The following is a 22472-nucleotide window of genomic DNA, read 5'->3' as shown; positions in this document are numbered from 1 at the left end:
ATGTAAATTGTTTCAGGTGTGGTCTTCCCTCCTGAACTTTAGATGTTACACACAACACCATTTAATTATCTAAAACACACATACAATATTAACACTCAGACAGGAGGTCAGCAGAGGTGAACTTTATTCTTATGGAAACAGGTACGCTTTAGGTATAGTCACATAAAAACACTTACAAAAGCCACACGTTGTCTCATTTAGACACCCTTCATAAAACGGTGTCCCAGTAAACAATATCTGTTGAGTGCTCATTTACCAAGTGTACTTGGAGTTAGTGCCCGTTGTCTTGTCATTGGTAGTTTCAAGTAGGCTTCAGAAAAGCTAAGTAGTGCAACTGCATTTACTTCAACATAACCAAAACAATATCATGGACATCAAGAGGAAAATCAAAACACAGGTTAGCTATAGTGGCGTCAAAACAACCCGGGATAACATGTCTTTACATTCAAATAAATGTCAATAAATATGGATGACAATGGCAAAGTGGTTACATTCCAAATCAACATATGACACAAAATTCAACTGAACATTCTCATCAGCTGAAATAAAAAAGGGAAATGTAGGCAAACGGGGTCAAAAGTCACTACAACGCTCTATAGATATAACATAATACAAAACTTCAAAAAGCAACAACAAAAAACGAACCGTTTAGGAAAACCTAGAAAAAAAATGGCTAGGATTGCAAAAAGCGTTCATTCATAAATGGTAGCGATGGCAACAAAAGCAAAGGCAAAATATGACTCCAATCGTTAACTTGAATTAAAAAAAGCATCGCTAAAGATTCACCTACAAACAGTTTAAGAAAAACAAACGTACCTCACCTTCTCACAATCAACCACAGGTGTTGTTAAACATTATACACATACAGTACGTGCTGCTGGGGACAAATTCATCTGAAAGTCAAATCAAATCAAACACTTGCCTCTACGACAGTGAGAAGCTCTTAGGATATGTTTATACAGGCAAAGTCTCGTTTGAGGTTACGTTGGCTAGTGTGAGCTGTCGAACAGTTGTGCTTAAGGTGGAGAGATTCTTTACGCCACCCTGTGGGGTGTAGTTAAGGTGTCGAAGGTTTAGTCACCCTAAAATCTGTCAATCAGGTGTAGTAATGGGGAAGATTGTCATGACGACACTGTAAAGGCGTAGTTGTTACAGAGTGAATCATTGGGCCACCCTGTGCTCTTCATGTCTCGTCCTGGCGAGGCCACGGAGTGCAGACTTTTGTCCCAGCCCAGCACCTAAATCACTCGAGTTGTGTTCAGTAGGGCACAACGTTGTGGAGCCTTCAGATACTCTGACATGACGAGTAAGAAATGTCAGCTCTAATTATCACATTTCTATTTGCAATGTTTCAGTACGTTGCACCCCTCTGAACGTGACCCAGATTCTACTTACCAACAGGACGTTTAACAGCTTCGGTGCTGGGCTAAGACGGACGCGAAAACACATAGGCCTTTCAAGAGCAGAGGAGTATCCTAGGAAGCAAGCTAAAACTACTCTAACTATTTTTCCAAAATGAACTAACCGTCTTTATTTTATTACTTCTCATGAATGCTGACTTTGGTGTGCTTATCAATGCACAAGCACTTTCTACCCACTCCTATCAATATTGTTTTATTTATTAAGTTATACAAAAGTGTTACATTGAGTGAAGTTTAAAATGCTTTCTGTCATTACTAAATGTGTAAATACATTTTTTTTTTTACACAAACAAACCATTTGATTCAATTAAAATATTGAATCTTTTTTAAATGTTTTTATATCGAATCATTCGTCTTCCTCAAATGAAAGGGATGACGACGCAATCTTTGATCGAGAGGTATCGGATTTCATTGGTCCTCAACTCACGGCTCTGTCATTTTATTCAGGGTAAGTGGAGTTAGCTGCGAGTTAGCCCGGCCCGGAGTTCTGATGGGTTTGTTGCCATAGAAATGTACTTGGCTAAAAGGTGAGACACTTTCGTATGACTGGTGCCCCGAATTGAACTCCGAGTTGACCAAAGTCACCTGGCTAATTACTCAAACCTGCTTCGTAGGATACCCCTCAGGAGTAGACTGCCATTTAGGATTAGTTTAGGGTCACATTCAGTTAAACATGCAGTTCGTAAAATGTTTAGAAACGTAGCCATTTCATAGAAACAATCTCACCTTCTACAAAAATTGGAGTCTGCATGTTACTGGCAACACTCTACAACTTCACATCTTCCATTTCAAAACGTTATGCTCTTACTGAATGCAACCCTGATGTATAAAAGAAACCCAGTCTCTTTAGGCCACCCGGTAGGCCGTCATGCGGGTGTAGTTCTGGCGGTGGCTCCGGGCGGACCACAGGAAGAGGGCGGCCGCCATCATCTGCAGTGGCGAGGAGATGAGGGCCAGGTACAGGGACCAGCCCAGGGAGCCGTCCACACTGTCGGGAAGCACAGAGACCCTGTGGAGCAGGTCCATGCCAGCCAGGAAGCAGCACACCGTGCCTAGGGAACACAGACCTGGATGGGAAAGACAACAATGAATGTAACTTTATGCAATTGTACATTTTACTTAATTGAAAACCCTTCTGCTTTGGCAAAATGTTCATGTGTATTTCATGCCAATAAAACACAATTGAATTTCATTAAGAGAGAAATCGAGATGTGGTAGGCGGCATGAATCATGAATGCCTTAGCTTTCATTCATACCTTTACATGTTGTTGGGTGTAAAGTTTGTGTGTGTGTTCGTGTGTGGTGGGAGGGTTAAGGGAGTTGAGAGGCACTGTGATTAACGTAGTTCTCAAACCTGCCAGCAGGTGGAGCACTCCAACGGCCAGGGTGGGGGTGATGCTGCGGCAGAGGCAGGCGCAAACGCCGACGAGTCCGCTGAGGAACACAAAGGCTAGGGACACCAGAGGCAACAGGAACTGGCACCTCCACAGGTCTGCTCAGACACCAAGAGAAACCAACTTAGAAATGTCAGAAAAGTGCAGTACAAATAAAGTTATTTTTATAGTTTCGTAGACGGATAAACACTATCTGAAGGAAGAGCTTTATAATGCCAAACCAATATTTATTATGAACACGTGGCTATGTGTGTCTCTGTGTGTGTTTGCCTGAGAGAGAAAGGGAAAGAGATGAGGTCCCATGACTGTCAGTAACAATAAGAAACAACAGTGGAAATCACCACATTTACAAACCTCATTTCTATGAAACACAAGTTTCGTTTGAACCAAGGTTATTATAGTAAATGAAAACAAACGAATCAGGATTTTCCCCCCCTTAAACTGAAGTAAAATCATTAACAAACCTGTTTGAAAAAACAAAAAAACACAAATGTTTAGTTTTAGTTTTTCTCTCTCGGGCCACACAGATTGGGTTTGAGTGGTAAGGTTCAAGCAACCGACTGTAGACGAAAGTCGAGGAGTGACGTCGGCGGAGGTGCAACTGCAGAACAGGGGATCCAAATCAAAGTGATATTTGAGACCTCTCTAATTAATTGTAAACGTTACGCCTATGTTTTCTGTTTGTGAGTGTGATATGGGGGTTTAGAAAAGTTTATTTCAACATTTATAAAGGAAAAAAACGCATAAACAATAGTGGCTATGTTGACACTGCCATCATGTTGATCTGAGCCTTGCTGTTTGAAAACCACTAATGTCACAGATGCACCTACCCAGACTTCTCTCAAAGACTTCCGTCAACAGTCGGCTTTGTTAGCCTCACTACTCGATCGCATCCAATGAGAGGAGCGTGACGCAAGACTTTGCTCTAACACAGAGTAGCTGTGCATGTGCGCTTCACGCTTCTACAACGTGGTAGCCACAGGGCTAAACAGCTGAGAAGTTGAGCCTGGCGCTTTAACGCTGCTGGTTGTTGAGGAAATCTACCCAGCACTACTGTTTACTTTGTACATCATCTCACGTAACCTATGACCTGACCCATCACCTGATGGATTATTGCCCCACAGTGGCAAGATGTGACATCTCAAAATAAACAAACTATACAACACATAAATGTATCCTAGCCTCCCACGCATTGGCTAATTTCTGTCCCTAAAACTAAAACTGATTCTAAATAATATAAAAATGAAAAACACGTTTTCATAAAACAAACTAAATAAAGACTAGTGAACCTTGTTTGAACTACAGTATGTTTATACAGTGCCTTCAGAAAAGATTCAGCCCCCTTGACCTTTTCCACATTGTTAGGTTACATCCTTATTAAAATTTTGGCTAACAAACATTTTTTAAAATCACATTTACATAAATATTCAGACCCTTTACTCAGTACTTTGTTGAAGCACCTTTGGCATCAATTACAGGCTCGAGTCTTCTTTGGTATGATGCTACAAGTTTAGTTTCTCCAATTCTTCTTCTCTGCAGATCCTCTCAAGCTCTGTCATATTGGATGGGGAGCGTTGCTGCAGGTCTCTCCAGAGATGTTTGATCAGGCTCAAGTCCAGGCTCTGGCTGGGCCACTCAAGGACATTTGGAGACTTGTCCCGAAGCCACTCCTGTGTTGTCTTGGCTGTGTGCCTTGGGTCGTTGTCCTGTTGGAAGGTGAACCGTCGCCCCCAGTCTGAGGTCCTGAGTGCTCTGGAGCAGGTTTTCATCACTGTACATTGCTCCGTTCATCTTTCCCTTGATCCTGACAAGTCTCCCAGTCCCTGCCGCTGAAAAACACCCCCACAGCATGATGCTGCCACCAATAGGCTTTACCGTAGGGATGGTGCCAGGTTTCCCCCAGACGTGACTCTTTTACTGAAGAGTGGCTTCCGTCTGGCCACTCCACCATAAAGGTCTGATTGGTGGAGTGCTGCAGAGATGGTTGTTCTTCTGGAAGGTTCCACCATCTCCACAGAAGAACTCTGTCAGAGTGACCATCGGGTTCTTGGTCTCCTCCCTGACCAAGGCCCTTGTCACCCGATTACTCAGTTTGGCCGGGCGGCCAGCTCTAGGAAGAGTCTTGGTGGTTCCAAACTTCTTCCATTTAAGAAAGGCCACAGTGTTCTTGGGGATCTTCAATGCTGCAGGAATATTTTTGGTACCCATGCCCAGATCTGTGTCTCGACACAATCCTGTCTCGGAGCTCTATGGATAATTCCTTCGACCTCATGGCTTGGTTTTTGCTCTGACATGCACTGTCAGCTGTGGGACCTTATCAAATCAAATTTTATTGGTCACATACACGTTCACCCTGCTACCATCCAGAAGGCGAGGTCAGTACAGGTGCATCAAACATGGGACTGAGAGACTGAAAAAATAGCCATCAGACTGTTAAACAGCCATCACTAACACAGAGAGGCTGCTGCCTACATACAGACTTGAAATCATTGGCAACTTTAATAAATAGATCACTAGTTACTTTAATATTGTTTACATATCTTGCATTTACTCTTCCCATATGTATATACTGTATTTCTATACCATCTATTGCATCTTGCCTATGCCACTCAGTCATCGCTCATCCATATATTTATATGTATATATTATTTTCCCATCCCTTTTCTTATTTTTGTGTGTATTAGGTAGTTGTGGAATTGATAGATTACTTGTTAGATATTACTGCACTGTCGTAACTAGAAGTACAAGCATTTCGCTACACTCGCAATAAACAGGCAGTGGCTCGGGTTGTTGTCCTTGATGATCTTTTTGGCCTTCCTGTGATAACGGGTGCTGTTGTGCAGACCGCACCACCCTCTGGAGAGCCCTGCGGTTGTGGGCGGTGCAGATGCCGTACCAGGCGGTGATACATAGGGTTGCACATTTTGGGGAATATTCAGAGGTGGAAACTTTCCGTGGGAATTAACGGGAATATATGTGAATTAACGGAAATATATGAAAATTCATATTAATACCATTTAAATGTAGATGTTTTTTGCATTGGATATATTTACCATATCATATGGAGACAGAAACATAAATATTTTACCTTATCATAAGTAGACATAATTGCAAATGATTAAATACTTCCAATAAAAAAAATAAGAATAATGTTGTTACGAATTTAACTTTAATTAAATGAGTTGACTCTTCACATGGGATGATTTCAATGAACAAAAAAAGAAAGAGAATATTGAATGATCCCATCGCATCTCCCAAAAACGTTTTCAACATACATCTGTAAAATGATAGTCTAGAAACTAAAGCTTTGGTTGACTTCCTCTCAGGCTTCCATGTCTTCTCCCTGGTCCTCCTCAATGAACACCTCTTGAACATCAGACTCATCTTCACTGTCACTTTCCAACCTTGTTGAGGATGGCTCATTGTCAGGCTCAAAAAGCCCCAAATTTGCCCGGATGGCCACCAATTTTTCAACCCTTGTATTGGTTAGCCTGTTGCGTGCTTTGGTGTGTGTGTTCCCAAACAAGGACCAGTTGCGCTCTGAGGCAGCTGATGTTGGTGGGATTTTGAGGATGATGGCAACAGGGGAAAGAGCCTCAGATCCACAAAGTCCCTTCCACCAGCTGGCTGATGAGATATGTTGGCACGACTGCCATATTACATCTCCATGCCAAAGCCCTTACTTGGAAGTGTACTTCACCAGACTGCCAAGAACCTCGCCCTCATTCTGTTCAAGGTGGTGAGACACGGTAGTGATGACACCATAGGCCTTGTTGATCTCTGCACCAGACAGGATGTTCTTGCCAGCATACCCGAGGTCCAACATGTACGTTGCGGCATGTTTGGGCTTCAGGCAGAAGTCTTCACGCTTTTTGATGCATTTCAGAACTGCAGTTTCCTCTGCTTGGAGCAACAGTGAAGTGGGATTTCTTCTCGTACATCTGCAAGCAGAGTCTGAACAACAGACATGATGGCATTGTCTCCCTCAATCCGTTCAATGGCTACAGCTATAGGTTTCAGGAGTTTCAGGCTGCTTTACCACTCTCTCCCGAAATACATAATTCAGGAGTATCCTCTTGATGGGGCTGTCCATATCAGTAGACTGTGACATGGCCATTTCATGGAGAGAATCCTTCCCCTACAGGAGACTGTCAAACATGACACCACCACCCCAACGGGTGTTGCTGGGCAGCTTCAATGTGGTGCTCTTATTCTTCTCACTTTGCTTGGTGAAGTAGATTGCTGCTATAACTTGATGACCCTTCACATACCTAACCATTTCCTTGGCTCTCTTGTAGAGTGTATCCATTGTTTTCAGTGCCATGATGTCCTTGAGGAGCAGATTCAATGCATGAGCAGCACAGCCAATGGGTGTGATGTGAGGGTAGGACTCCTCCACTTAAGACCAAGCAGTCTTCATGTTCGCAGCATTGTCTGTCACTAGTGCAAATACCTTCTGTGGTCCAAGGTCGTTGATGACTGCCTTCAGCTCATCTGAAATGTAGAGATCATTGTGTCTGTTGTCCCTTGTGTCTGTGCTCTTGTAGAATACTGGTTGAGGGGTGGAGATGATGTAGTTAATTATTCCTTGCCCACGAACATTCGACCACCCATCAGAGATGATTGCAATAGTCTGCTTTCTCTATGATTTGCTTGACCTTCACTTGAACTCTGCATCCAGCAGTGTGAGTAGATAAAGCATGTCTGGTTGGAGGGGTGTATACTTGGCGAAGAACATTCAGAAATCTCTTCCAATACACATTGCCAGTGAGCATCAGAAGTGAACCAGTTGCATACACAGCTCGAGCAAGACATTCATCAGCATTTCTCTGACTACGTTCCTCCATTGAGTCAAAAAAACTTCTGATTCCAGGAGGACCATGAGCTGTTGCTATTGATAAGGTGTCTGATTCATAATTTTCACCTCGAATAGAAGTAGAGGGACTTTTGTCAGAGGTTGCTTGTTGTGAGCGCTGAGGGAACTTTATGCACTTGGCCAGATGATTCTGCATCTTTGTTGCATTCTTCACATATGATTTGGCACAGTATTTGCAAATGTACACAGCTTTTCCTTCTACATTAGCTGCAGTGAAATGTCTCCACACATCAGATAGTGCCTGTGGCATTTTCCTGTAAAGATTAGAAAAAAAGGAGTAAAAACACAAAACAAATACAATTCCATGTACAGATAAATAGTTAAGCAGTTAGATTAAACAACTCCTTTGTAAGATAAATGTTTTAAAATGAAACATGTATGGAAACAGGTGAAATAACACTCAGTTAGTTTTAGCTTGCTTGAGCCTGCTAACTAGCAGAAGTTGTTAACAAGTTAGAAATTATTTAAACACACTTTGCTGTAGGCTACTATTTACTAGTTAACAAAAAATAATGTATGCCATATAAAATATATTCACCCCACACAGTATTGTAATCAAAACTTACCAGAGAGCATGTAGTCCTTGCCTCAGACAGTGTAGTAGTGTGGGCTCAATAGCATCTCATTAGTGAGGAAGATCTTGAGAATCAGCTGTGCATGTGATGGAAGAATGCACTGTGCATGCAGAGGGTTGCAATTCCATTGAATTGGGGATAGTTTAACTTCTTATGGCTGGGGGCAGTATTGAGTAGCTTGGATGAATAAGGTGCCCAGAGTAAACTGCCTGCTACTCAGGCCCAGTTGCTAATATATGCATATTATTAGTAGATTTTGACAGAAAACACTCTTGAGGTTTCTAAAACTGTTTGAATGATGTCTGTGAGTATAACAGAACTCATATGGCAGGCAAAAACCTGAGAAAAAATCCAACCAGGAAGTGGGAAATCTGAGGTTTGTAGTTTTTCAACTCATCGCCTATCGAATATACAGTGGGATATTGGTCATATTGCACTTCCTAAGGCTTCCACTAGATGTCAACAGTCTTTAGAACCTTGTTTGATGCTTCTACTGTGAAGGAGGGGGGAATTAGGGCTCTTTGAGTCATGGGTCTGGCAGAGTGCCATGAGCTGACCACGCAAATTCACGTGAGAGTTAGACCTGCGTTCCATCGCATTTCTACAGACAAAGGAATTCTCCGGTTGGAACATTATTGAAGATTTATGTTAAAAACATCCTAAAGATTGATTCTATACTTCGTTTGACATGTTTCTACGAACTGTAATATGACTTTGTCTGAAATTTCTCATGGACTTGCCCGCGCGTCGTGAGTTTGGATTGTGTACTGAACGCGCAAACAAAAAGGAGGTATTTGGACATAAATGATGGACTTTATGGAACAAATCAAATATTTATTGTGGAACTGGGATTCCTGGGAGTGCATTCTGATGAAGATCATCAAAGGTAAGGGAATATTTATAATGCTATTCTGACATCTGTTGACTCCACAACATGGCGGATATCTTTATGGCTTGTTTGGGCTCTGAGCGCTGTACTCAGATTATAGCATTTTTTCCATAAAGTTTTTTGAAATCTGACACAGCGGGTGCAATAAGGAGAGGTTTATCTAAAGTTCCATGTGTAATACTTATATCTTTTATCAGTGTTTATTATTAGTATTTCTGTAAATTGATGTGGCTCTCTGCAAAACATTACTGAACATAACGCGCCAATGTAAACTAAGATTTTTGGATATAAATATGAACTTTATTGAACAAAACATACATGTATTGTGTAACATGAAGTCCTATGAGTGTCGTCTGATGAAGATCATCAAAGGTTAGTGATTCATTTTATCTCTATTTCTGCTTTTTGTGACTCTTCTCTTTGGCTGGAAAAATGGCTGTGTTTTTCTGTGACTAGGTACTGACCTAACATAATCAGATGGTGTGCTTTCGTCATAAAGCCTTTTGAAATCGGACACTGTGGTGGGATTAACAACAAGTTTATCTTTTAAATGGTGTAAAATACTTGTATGTCTGAGGAATTTTAATTATGAGATTTCTGTTGTTTTGAATTTGGCGCCCTGCACTTTCACTGGCTGTTGTCATATCGATCCGTTAACGGGATCCCAGCCATAAGAAGTTAATCAATATATGCCACAAGACCTAGAATTGCCTTATGTGTATCCCACAAAAAAAGGTTCACTGTTAAGCTAACTTTTTTGATGAATTTAAGCAAAATTCATCAAATTCCTGGGCTTAACTTCCCATGGAAAGTTTCCGACCCTTTGCAACCCTAGTGATACAGCCCAACAGGATGCTCTGAATTGTGCATCTGTAAACGTTTGAGGTATTTAGGTGACAAGCCAAATTTAGGTGACAAGCTGTTGCGCTATCTTCACCACAATGTCTGTATTGGGTGGACCATTTCAGTATGTCTGTGATGTGTACGCCGAGGAACTTAAAACTTTCCACCTTCTCCACTACTGTCCCGTCTATGTGGATAGGGAGGTGCTGAGTTATATAGACAGGTGTGTGCCTTTCCAAATCATGCCCAATCAATTGAATTTACCACAGGTGGACTCCAATCAAGTTGTAGAAACATCTCAAGGATAATGAATGGAAACAGGATGCACCTGAGCTCAATTTCAAGTCTCGTAGCAAAGGGATTGAATTCTTATGCAAATATGGTATTTCTGTTTTTTATTTTAATACATTTGCAAAAAATTCAAAATACCCTTTTCGCTTTGTTATTATGGGGTATTGTGTGTAGATTGCTGAGGATTTTTTATTTATTTAAATACATTTTAGAATAAGGCTGTAACGTAACAACATTTGGAAAAAGTCAAAAGGTCTGAATACTTTCCAAAGGCACTGTATGTATGTGTGTGTGTGGCTGCAAGGCAAGACTCACATGTCCGAAGCAGGTCCTCCCCAGTGTTGTGATTCCCTGGTTCTTTGTACTTGGGTAAAAACTGCTGAGGCAGGGTGGAGCTCACACACTGTGTCACCATCTTAGGATCTGAGAGAACAAGAGACAGACAGACAGAGCGTTAGGCCGGGATTCAATCTGATGTGGGTTGTCGACATTGCAGCTTTTAAAGGCAATGTTCACATGTTCGCATTCACGGTTAAACACTGCAGATGTCGGCTCAATCAGAAATTGCCTTTAAAAGCTGCATTGTCGACAACCTGCGATCATATTGAACCCCAAACTCATTGGCAGTAAGCACCAAATATTTATACTAATAGCAAACCGAGTGTTGCTCCTGTGTGGGTATCAGAAAAAAGGAGGCTTTGCTTTATTATACAATATTAGCATGGTGTATAAGACTGATGGGCACAGTGATGTATAGCTGGTGTATTCAGCACACCCTTTCTGTACCAACACCTGCAATGAATGCTGTAATATATATATACTATATTTACATATATTCATCATAATATACAGTAATATAATATTTGTAATTTAGCAGACGCTTTAAACCAATGCAACTTAGTAATGTGTTTGGTGACCCGCTCTAGTGTGTGTAGGTTCTTACCAGGCTCTTTGAACCAGTGCGACTGGCCTGGCGCCTGCACACACCTCCACCACAGCCCCAGTGTGCCGTTGAGGCGGAACAGAGTGTCGCTGTAAGCCTTTTCATCAAACTCCCCGTTGATGAAGTCCTCGCGCAGCTCCGAAGCGTTGCTGGCCTCATGGTTGCCGGGCGGACTTCGGTACTGGTACCAGTGCTGTTCCCACGGCAATGGAGAGATAGACTGTGGCCAGCAGACTCAGAACAGAGCCAATGACCAGGGCTGTAGCGTAGCGGTTATCCACCATGGTTTGCAAGTCAAGAGTGTCTGTTTGTGGGTAAAAATGATTTTACTCTTACTGCATTTGTTAGTGTGTCGACTCGTACCCTCCTATGAAGGGAAGTTGAAAAGTAGGGGATAAGGGCACTCACTATAAGAGGTCAGCTAGTCAGTGAGCACTTAACAGCCTTGCAGTAATGTCCTTAACACTGACAGTGCAGTTCCTGAGCATGATGGTTGTTTCAGTGCTTCCCAGCCTGTCCTCTGTGCCTTCCTTGTAGTCCAGGTCCTCACAACCCCACCATCACCAAGCAGGCCAGCTTCACTGCTTTGAAGGAGAACAAATCTGAAGAGAATGTATTCCAATTCAACTAAATTTTAATTCAGATCTTAGACTGGCACATTTTGGCTCTGATAGCAAGATCCTGTTACGTTAGTTAAAAAGCAGCAAAGCACAGACGAAAGGGGGTTAGCTAGCTGTCAGTATCTTGTTAAGGCGAATGCAAATAAGCATATGGTAATAATTATGAAGTAATGACATGCATCTAACTAGCTTACTAAACAGAAAACCATGTCCCTGCTATGAGAAAATAATCAAAGTGGCAAGAATTACACATATTGCCTTTTATCTACCGACTGTCATCAAACGCTAACGTTAATAACGCTAGCTAGCTAACTGGTGCAAAACCGCCACGACAGAGTGGCATGTTTCTTGAAAAAATATATATTTGTTGTGAATGAACAAAGCCATCATGCATTTAAATCGATCAATGTAAAGGCTTTCAGATTAATTTAAACGATACTAACGTTTATAGCAAATACTATGAACATGTAGCTATTCAACTCACTTGATAGCGTTCCTTTTCCGTATGATTTAGGGGTTTCACTAGTTACCACAGCCACAAAGTCAAAATTGGCTATGGTAAAAATTAATGAAAACATTATTTTTTTTTGGTCTTAATTTAAGGTTAGGCATACTGTTAGCAGTGTGGTTAGGTTTAAAATAAGATTGTATGAATATTGTAGAAATAGAGTGGTTTACGACTTTGTGGCTGTGGTAACTATTGAGGGGTGTGGCTTTTTTTGTCAAAGCAGCATCATCAGACAGCGACTTGTGAAACCCTACCATGTGGGCTTTGTAGTTTTTGGTTACACATTCGTCTTTCAATACAATACACTGAGGTGGTTCTATGAATGGCGAACGAATGGCGTCTCTTTGTAGGCACTAACACAGCCATGGTTCGATTGGCGAAGCCTATATGGAAATGAATGGAAAATAATATCTGTGGTCAACACAGGCATTTAGGCTCCCAAGTGGCGCAGCAGTCTAACGCACTGCATCTCAGTGCAAGAGGAGTCACAATAGTATCTGGTTCGAATCCAGGCTGTACCATATACAGCTGTGATTAAGAGTACCATAGGGTGGTGTCGCGGGAATATCTTATACTTTGTTCTATGAGATAATATTCATCATCTAACATCAATTTAGAATTTTTAAGCATTTATGTAATCAATAAAAGCACATAAAGGCTCCATAATTCATTAAGGTCCTGTTAACTGACTGATATTATCTCATAGAACAAAACGTATAAGATCTCCTAAGCCTCTGTTAAATAACCACAGACCTTAATATCATCATTTATCCCGAAACCCTATGCTTTCCCAATAGGAATGGCTGAACGAACCGTAACTAATTTCAGTTTTTTAGGACTACAAACGGGAAAGCGCTACAGTTGTCAGTTAATAACACATGTATTTGTTATTTCCTGTTCATAACATTTTGATATCACTCTCTACTAGTTTCATGCTGTTACTCTACAATATGATTCTGACAACATTCTTAAAAACAAGACAATTTCTAAGGAGGGGAGCCCGAAGTGCCAAAAACGTCAACTCGTCGGACAAGGAAATCTGTCCCACTGGAGTCGATGTCCGCACCTGTCAGAACAGAAATTACAAGGTTATGTTAGTATTCTAGGTTGCATTAGTATTTTCGTACAAGCAAGCAGTAAATTAACTAGAGACAGATATTTGGCGCCATGTCAATCTTGATGTCTGTTGCATGAGAGCATAATGTGCCTTTGTATAAATTATCTCCTCTGTGATTTGTCATGAACATCCAGGAGACAGAATTTTCTATAAAATGAGGTAGCTAAGTCTTGATGGTTGGGCTCTCAACGTATTACCTAGGGGGGGCTCGTTGACAAGCTCCATTCCTGCAGTAATTAAATTATAAAGTTTACTTGTTTTTAAGAAATTTAAAAGTCTCTCCTTTTGATTACAATAATTCCATGACACACCCGCTGACATCGAATTAGCATGATAAAGGAATCCTCATTAAAATCCATCGGTTTAAGCTAGATATTAGTTTTTTGTATGGCTGTGTCTCAATCCACCGCATCCGCTGATGTTGGCCTTCCGCATCCCGGAAATTGGTCTTCCCCCGAAAATGTCTGTAGCGGCCGAAGGGTTTGGCCTACAAAAAAAATATGGCCTACAAATTATGGAAAGATGAGACTGACGAACATGATGGTGTTCTCCGTTTTGCTTGCAACCCCCACAAGTGTCACGGGACTCATCTGATGTAACACTAATATGACCCCACAGAAGAAGTTGAATGGAGCTTAAGGTTGGAACTAATAACAACAAGATAACCAATGTAAAACATACTGTGCCCGTAAAACGTTTATAGGTTAGGAACTTTTACAGTTTGAAAGAAATGGCAAATGGAAATAAAATCGGATGGACATAATACATATATGGGAGAGGTTGAGGGTAGAGGAAGGACAAGAGTTAAAAACAAACAAAATAAAACTATTGTAAAATAAACTGTATCCATAAAATGTATGTAGTATGTATAAGCTGGAAATACAGGCCTTAAGCGTTGTTGTTCACTAGTTTGCTCCAATTGGAGGAGGGGTGGTACGGTAATACAGGAAATATGTATATATTTATATATATATATATGTGTGTATGTATGTGTATATTCAGTTGAAGTCGGAAGTTTACATACTGTACACCTTAGCCAAATACATTTAAACTCAGTTTTACACAATTCCTGACATATAATCCTGGTAAAAATTCTCTTTCTTAGGTCAGTTAGGATCATCACTTTATTTTAAGAATGTGAAATGTCAGAGTAATAGTAGAGAGAATGATTTATTTCAGCTTGTATTTCTTTCGTCACATTCCCAGTGGGTCAGAAGTTTACATACACTGAATTAGTATTTGGTAGCATTGCCTTGAAATTGTTTAACTTGGGTCAAATGTTTCGGGTAGCCTTCCACAAGCTATCCACAATAAGTTTGGTGAATTTTGGCCCATTCCTCCTGACAGAGCTGGTGTAACTGAGTCAGGTTTGTAGGCCTCCCTGCTCGCACACGCTTTTTCAGTTCTGCACACAAATTTGCCTATAGGATTGAGGTCAGGGATTTGTGATGGCCACTCCAACACATTGACTTTGTTGTCCTTAAGCCATTTTGCCACAACTTTGGAAGTATGCTTGGGGTCATTGTCCATTTGGGAGACCCATTTGCGACCAAGCTTTAACTTCCTGACTGATGTCTTGAGATGTTGCTTCAATATATCCACATAATTCCCCTTTCTCATGATGCCATACATTTTGTGAAGTGCACCAGTCCCCCCTGCAGAAAAGCGCCCCCACAACATGATGCTGCCACCCCCGTGCTTCACAGTTGGGATGGTGTTCTTTGGCTTGCAAGCCTCCCCCTTTTCCTCCAAACATAACGATGGTCATTATGGCCAAACCGTTTTATCAGACCAGAGGACATTTCTCCAAAAAGTAAGATCTTTGTCCCCATGTGCAGTTCCAAACCCTGGTCTGACTTTTTTTATAGCGGTTTTGGAGCAGTGGCTTCTTCCTTGCTGAGCGGCCTTTCAGGTTATGTCGATATAGGACTCTTTTTACTGTGGCTCAGTACTGTGGCTTGGTCCCGTGTGGCTCAGTTGGTAGAGCTTGCAACGCCAGGGTTGTGGGTTCATTCCCCACGGGGGGACCAGGATGAATATGTATGAACTTTCCAATTTGTAAGTCGCTCTGGATAAGAGCGTCTGCTAAATGACTTAAATATAGATACTTTTGTACCTGTTTCCTCCAGCATCTTCACAAGGTCCTTTGCTGTTGTTCTGAGATTGATTTGCACTTTTCGCACCAAAGTACGTTCATCTCTAGGAGACAGAACGTGTCTCCTTCCTGAGCGGAATGACGACTGAGTGGTCCCATGGTGTTTATACTTGCGTACTATTGTTTGTACAGATGAATGTGGTACCTTTAGGCATTTGGAAATTGCTCCCAAGGGTGAACCAGATTTGTGGAGGTCTACCCATTTTTTTGTGAGGTCTTGGCTGATTTCTTTTGATTTTCCCATGATGTCAAGCAAAGAGACACTGCATTTTAAGGTAGGCCTTGAAATATATCCACGGGTACACCTCCAATTGACTCAAATGATGTAAATTAGCTTATCAGAAGCTTCTAAAGCCATGACATCATTTTCTGGAATTTTCCAAGCTATTTAAAGGCACAGTCAATTTACTGTATGTAAACATCTGAACCACTGGAATTGTGATACAGTGAATTTTAAGTGAAATAATCTGTCTGTAAACAATTGTTGGAACAATTACTTGTGTCATGCACAAAGTAGATGTCCTAACCAACTTGCCAAAACAATAGTTTGTTAACAAGAAATTTGTGGAGTGATGGAAAATTAGTTTTAATGACTCCAACCTAAGTGTATGTAAACTTCAGACTTCAACTGTATGTTTTTTTTGGCAGAAATGCCTTCTCAAAACTTTCATGTGCCTTAATAACAAACTTGTATGCCATCTGTAAATACAAATAAAATTGTTCAATTACGAACCTTGTTGGTTAAGCCACAGAAAAAGGAAGCAACCTTCCCACTAGCCATGATTGGCTGAAATAATGAGTGGGCTGGACATGCCGAGAGATGAGTTCGGATTGGTATGCCATATAGAAGGCTCTGTATATTTGATCTCGTCAGTCTGTGTTGGTAATCCTGTCGAATGCAGATTTAAAAAAAAATATTGTGTAGTGGAGTTGAATAAGTGTTGCTCTACACTTTCTGGAGGATCAAGTTTTAAAATCAGTGGAATTAGAGTATTATAGCTAAGAGACAGAAAACACCTGTCTCCGGATTACTTCTTCAAACTAAGGGCAACCATGGTATGGCATTCCTGACAGGTTGACACTTCCATCATGCATGATGATACAGGTAAGATTCTCTAGCAGTAGCTAGCTACATTTTCAGATAATACACGTTTCTAATTTTGACAGAAAGTGATTAATTTCAAGCTAAAGTGTACTGTTAGCTAGCTACCTAACGTTAGCTGGCTGGCTCCCTAGCATGACGTTATTATTCGTATCCCAGAGCCGTATTCATGCAGGGTAGTAACGACATGATTTGGCACTGTGTTCATTGTTTTGAGGATAGGGGGTGCTGTTTTCACTTTTGGGGAAAATCGTTCAAAATTTAAACGGCCTCGTACTCAATTCTTGCTCGTACAATATGCATATTATTATTACTATTGGATAGAAAACACTCTCTAGTTTCTAAAACCGTTTGAATTTTGTCTGTGGGTCAAACACAACTCATTTGGCAGCACACTTTGTGACCAGGAAGTGGAAAGTCTGAAATCGATCCTGTGTTCAAGTCGCTGCCTATAAATGGGCATGATACGTATGACTATACGTGCACATCATACACCTTCCCCTGGATGTCAAGAGGAAGTGGGAGGAAAAAGGAGTTGATTATCTCTGTCTGACGTTGAATGAGCCCTCTTGGAACAACGTGTCCCCCATTTTCTGTTGTCTGCAAGGCGCGTGGGGGGACCTGCTATTGCCTACTGGAAACCTGTCGTTATGGGCGAATATGAGCTCCGGCTTTGAATTTATTTGATACATGTTACAATATCATCCTAAAGTATGTTTTTTCAATATAGTTTAATTAGATTATTGAACTTTATTCGGGACGTTCGGCGTGTTGCGTTGTTCGACTTTGTTGACGTTGGAGAGCTTAGCGCTGCATGGCCAGTGTGCTTGCTAATTCAAGAGGGAAAAAGAACGTTCTGAATCCAAAACAACGACGGTTCTGGACAAAGGACCCATTGTACAACATTCTGATAGAAGATCAGCAAAAGTAGTGTTGATAAAACGTTTACTGGAGACAGGAGATCAAGTTGAGACATAGGACGAGGTGGATATTTGTATAATAAGGCAGTTTATTCACAGGTAAAAATATCTTAGTAAATCGTGCAGCACGGCCCCTTCTGTCTGATTCGTATGGAATCGTCGGAAAAGAGACCGCTCTAAACAGTTTGTACTGGTTATATAGGCAACAAGCAAAGTAGGTTGATCTTGTAGTCTGGCCTTCCGATTGGTCGATCTGGGTCGTGGGTAGTCCTGTCCGGACCTGATGTCGACGTTCCATTGGCTCTTCACACAGTTCTTTGTCTTAAAGTCCCATCCTTGAGCAGAATGCATGTGCGTTTGTTTTCACAGGGGCCTATTCATGGGGGAGGGGAGTGTGTGTGGGTCTGTGGTTATTTATAAGGGTACAAAGTGTGGGGGTATAGTGGGGGATGGGTGCATGTTGTGCCAAGTATAGCTTGTGCTGAGAAGTTGTAAAACAAGTTACCAGTATCCATTACAATTTCTTACAGTAGGAACCATTTTGTGATGCTATTTCATATATCTGTCGAACTGTGTAATAGTAGCTTTGCGCTCAGGTTTTGGTTATTCCCTTACCATAACTAAGTCTTATGTCGTAATGAAGATATTTTTAGAATTCTAACACTGCGATTGCATTAAGAACTAATGGATCTATCGTTTCCTATACAACATGTATTTTTTTGTAATGTTTATGAATAGCTATTTGGTCAGAATAGGTGAGAGTCTAATAGAAATATCTGCACATTCTGGGAAAAAGATGCTACGTTAGCACGTTATGCTACGTTATGCTACGTTGTATAACCACGGATTTCAGCTCTAAATATGCACATTTTCGAACAAAACATAAGTGTATGTATAACCTGATGTTACAGGACTGTCATCTGAGGAAGGTTTATGAAGGTTAGTGAAATTTAATATCTTTTGCTGGTTTATTCGCTAACGCTAACGTGCCTATTGCTATCGCTGACGTGCCTTGATGAATGAATGCGGTTGTGTGGTAGGCTATTGTAGTAAGCTAATATAATGCTATATTGTGTTTTCGCTGTAAAACACTTAGAAAATCTGAAATATTGGCTGTATTCACAAGATCTTTGTCTTTAATTTGCTATACACCATGTATTTTTCAGAAATGTTTTATGATGAGTATTTCGGTATGTCACGTTGGTGTCTGTAATTATTCTGGCTGCTTTCGGTGCAATTTCTGATTGTAGCCGCAATGTAAACTATGATTTATACCTGAAATATGCACATTTTTCGAACAAAACATAGATTTATTGTATAACATGTTATAAGACTGTCATCTGATTAAGTTGTTTCTTGGTTTCTTTGGTTTGTTCTAGGTTAGTTTGGTTGATTTTGATTTTGCTACCTGTGCTGTGAAAAATGTCTGTGCTTTTTTCTATTTGTTGGTGAGCTAACATAAATATATATTGTGTTTTCCCTGTAAAACATTAAAAAAATCGGACATGTTGGCTGGATTCACAAGATGTGTATCTTTCATTAGCTGTATTGGACTTGTTAATGTGTGAAAGTTAAATATTTCTAAAAAAATATTTTTTGAATTTCGCGCTCTGCCTTTTCAGTGGAATGTGGGAGGAGTTCCGCTAGCGGAACGGGGGGCGAGACAGGTTAACTAGCTAACGCTAGCTGGCTGGCTCATTAGCTAACGTTACGTGACGTCTGTTAACTTTGTTTACCTTGCTAGGTTCATTGTTTACCTTGCTAGCTAGCTATATGTCTTAAGCTAAAGTGTACTGTAAGTTAGCTAGCTGATGTTATTATTCGTGTAATCACCAGAGCCGTTTGCTTGATACTTCCGGCGCCGACAGAGATGGCCGCCTCGCTTCGCGTTCCTAGGAAACTATGCAGTATTTAGTTTTTTTACGTGTTATTTCTTACATTGTTACCCCAGGAAATCTTAAGTTTTATTGCATACAGTCGGGAGGAACTATTGGATATAAGAGCAACGTCAACTCACCAACATTACGACCAGGAATACGACTTTCCCGAAGCGGATCCTCTGTTTGGCCCACCACTCAGGACAATGGATCGGATCCCAGCTGGCGACCCAAAACAACGGCGCCGCAGAAGGGGCAGACGGAGCGGTCTTCTGGTCAGGCTCCGTAGACGGGCACATCGCGCACCACTCCTGAGCATACTACTCGCCAATGTCCAGTCTCTTGACAACAAGGTAGACAAAGTACGAGCAAGGGTTGCCTTCCAGAGAGACATCAGAGACTGTAACGTTCTTTGTTTCACGGAAACATGGCTCACTCGAGACACGCTATCGGAGTCGGTACAGCCACCTGGTTTCTTCATGCATCGCGCCGACAGAAACAAGCATCTCTCTGGTAAGAAGAAGGGCGGGGGTGTATGCCTGATGATTAACGAGACGTGGTGTGATCATAACAACATACAGGAACTCAAGTCCTTTTGTTCACCTGACTTAGAATTCCTCACAATCAAATGCTGACCGCAATATCTACCAATAGAATTCTCTTCGATCATAATCACAGTCGTGTATATTCCCCTCCAAGCAGACACATCGACGGCCCTGAAAGAACCTCTTTCGACTCTATGTAAACTGGAAACCACATATCCTGAGGCATCATTTATTGTAGCTGGGGATTTTAACAAGGCTAATCTGAAAACAAGGCTCCCTAAATTGAATCAGCATATCGATTGCGCAATCCGACCTTTTCACCTGGATCATCGCAGCTAGCTAGCTGCAATCTGAGTGAATACTCCTGGCTAACGTCTCTGTCCCGAAGCAAGCACCAATTAGCCCGGAGTTAGCCCATGCTAGGCCCATCTCCCGGCTAGCTGAAGAAGCCCATCAGCCACTCCTGGGCTACAATACGAGACCCCTTCTACTGCCGGTACGGGGCAAGGAACCCCGCCGATTATTTACGACTGGACTACCGACGTAATCTGCTCGAGGGGGTACTCAACTGGCTCCGACGTCGTGACGTCCCCTGAATGCTCATCTGCTAGCCTGCTAGCCGCGGCCTGCTAGCTGTCTAGAGCATATCGCTGTTAACTAATAGGCCCATCGGCCAATTTCTCCGGCCACTATACCTATTTTGCCAATTGGCCTGGGCCCCTCTGCTACTCGGAACCCTACTAATCCATCACGACTGGTCTATCGACATCACTGCACGTGGAGGCTAAAACAGGCTTTCCTCCGTCGCGACGTCCCTCTAAGGCCGTTCTGCTAGCTTGCTAGCCCCGGCCTGCTAGCTGTCTGAATCGCCGTGTTTCCAGCCAGCCCAACCACTCACTGGACCCCTATGATCACTTGACTACGCATACTTCTCCCTAATATCAATTTGCCTTGTTCATTACTGTCCTGGTTAGTGATTGTCTTATTTCACTGTATAGCCTCTAGCCCTGCTCAATATGCTTTAACCAACCATTTAGCTCCACCTCCCACATATGCGGTGACATCACTTGGTTTAAACGTCTCTAGAGACAATAACTCTCTCATCATTACTCAATGCCTAGGTTTACCTCCAATGTTCTCACATCCTACCATACCTTTGTCTGTACATTATCCGTAATGGGTCTGCGGTCAAACGACCACCCCTCATCACTGTCAAACGCTCCCTAAAACACTTCAGCGAGCAGGCCTTTCTAATCGACCTGGCCCAGGTATCCTGGAAGGACATTGACCTCATCCCGTCAGTAGAGGATGCCTGGTTATTCTTTAAAAGTGCCTTCTTCACCATCTTAAATAAACATGCCCCATTCAAAAATGTAGAACCAGGAACAGATATAGCCCTTGGTTCTCTCCAAACCTGACTGCCCTTGACCAGCACAAAAAACATCATGTGGCGTTCTGCATTAGCATCGAATAGCCCCCGTGATATGCAACTTTTCAGGGAAGTTAGGAACCAATATACACAGGCAGTTAGGAAGCTGAGGCTAGCTTTTTCAAACAGAAATTTGCATCCTGTAGCACAAACTCAAAAAAGTTCTGGGACACTGTAAAGTCCATGGAGAATAAGAGCACCTCCTCCCAGCTGCCCACTGCTCTGAGGCTAGGAAACACTCACCACTGATAAATCCACTACAATTGAGAATTTCAATAAGCATTTTTCTACGGCTGGCCATGCTTTCCACCTGGCTACCCCCACCCCGGTCAACAGCCCTGCACCCCCCACAGCAACTCGCCCAAGCCTCCCCCATTTTTCCGTCATCCAAATCCAGATAGCTGATGTTCTGAAAGAGCTGCAAAATCTGGACCCCTACAAATCAGCCAGGCTAGACTATCTGGACCCTCTCATTCTAAAATGATCTGCCGAAATTCTCTTTCGCATCGTCTGAGATTCCCAAAGATTGGAAAGCTGCCGCGGTCATTCCCTTCTTCAAAGGGGGAGACACTCTAGACCCAAACTGCTACAGACCTATATCTATCCTACCCTGTCTTTCTAAGGTCTTCGAAAGCCAAGTTAACAAACAGATTACCAACCATTTCGAATCCCACTGTACCTTCTCCGCTATGCAATCTGGTTTCAGAGCTGGTCATGGGTGCACCTCAGCCACGCTCAAGGTCCTAAATGATATAATAACCGTCATCGATAAGAGACATTACTGTGCAGCTGTGTTCATCGACCAGGCCAAGGCTTTTTACTCTGTCAATCACCACATTCTTATCGGCAGACTCAACAGCTGTCACGAATCCCGCTTCCTGAGTCTGTTTTTGCCTGTGTTCTGTCCTGGAGTGTTTTTTCCGGTGTCCTGGAACGCACCCTGTCTGGTTGCCGGGCGACGTAGCTA

At 42.0% G+C, this 22472-nt stretch overlaps 1 pseudogene; it reads right to left on the bottom strand.

Moving 5' to 3' along the window:
• Positions 1-107: 107 nt before the first annotated feature.
• LOC139566650 (claudin domain-containing protein 1-like) lies at positions 108-12387 on the bottom strand (annotated as a pseudogene).
• Positions 12388-22472: the final 10085 nt, after the last annotated feature.

The sequence above is a fragment of the Salvelinus alpinus genome, chromosome 39 (genome assembly GCF_045679555.1).
Source record: "Salvelinus alpinus chromosome 39, SLU_Salpinus.1, whole genome shotgun sequence".
NCBI lineage: Eukaryota > Metazoa > Chordata > Actinopteri > Salmoniformes > Salmonidae > Salvelinus > Salvelinus alpinus.
This window is presented reverse-complemented; position numbering and strand designations above follow the sequence as displayed.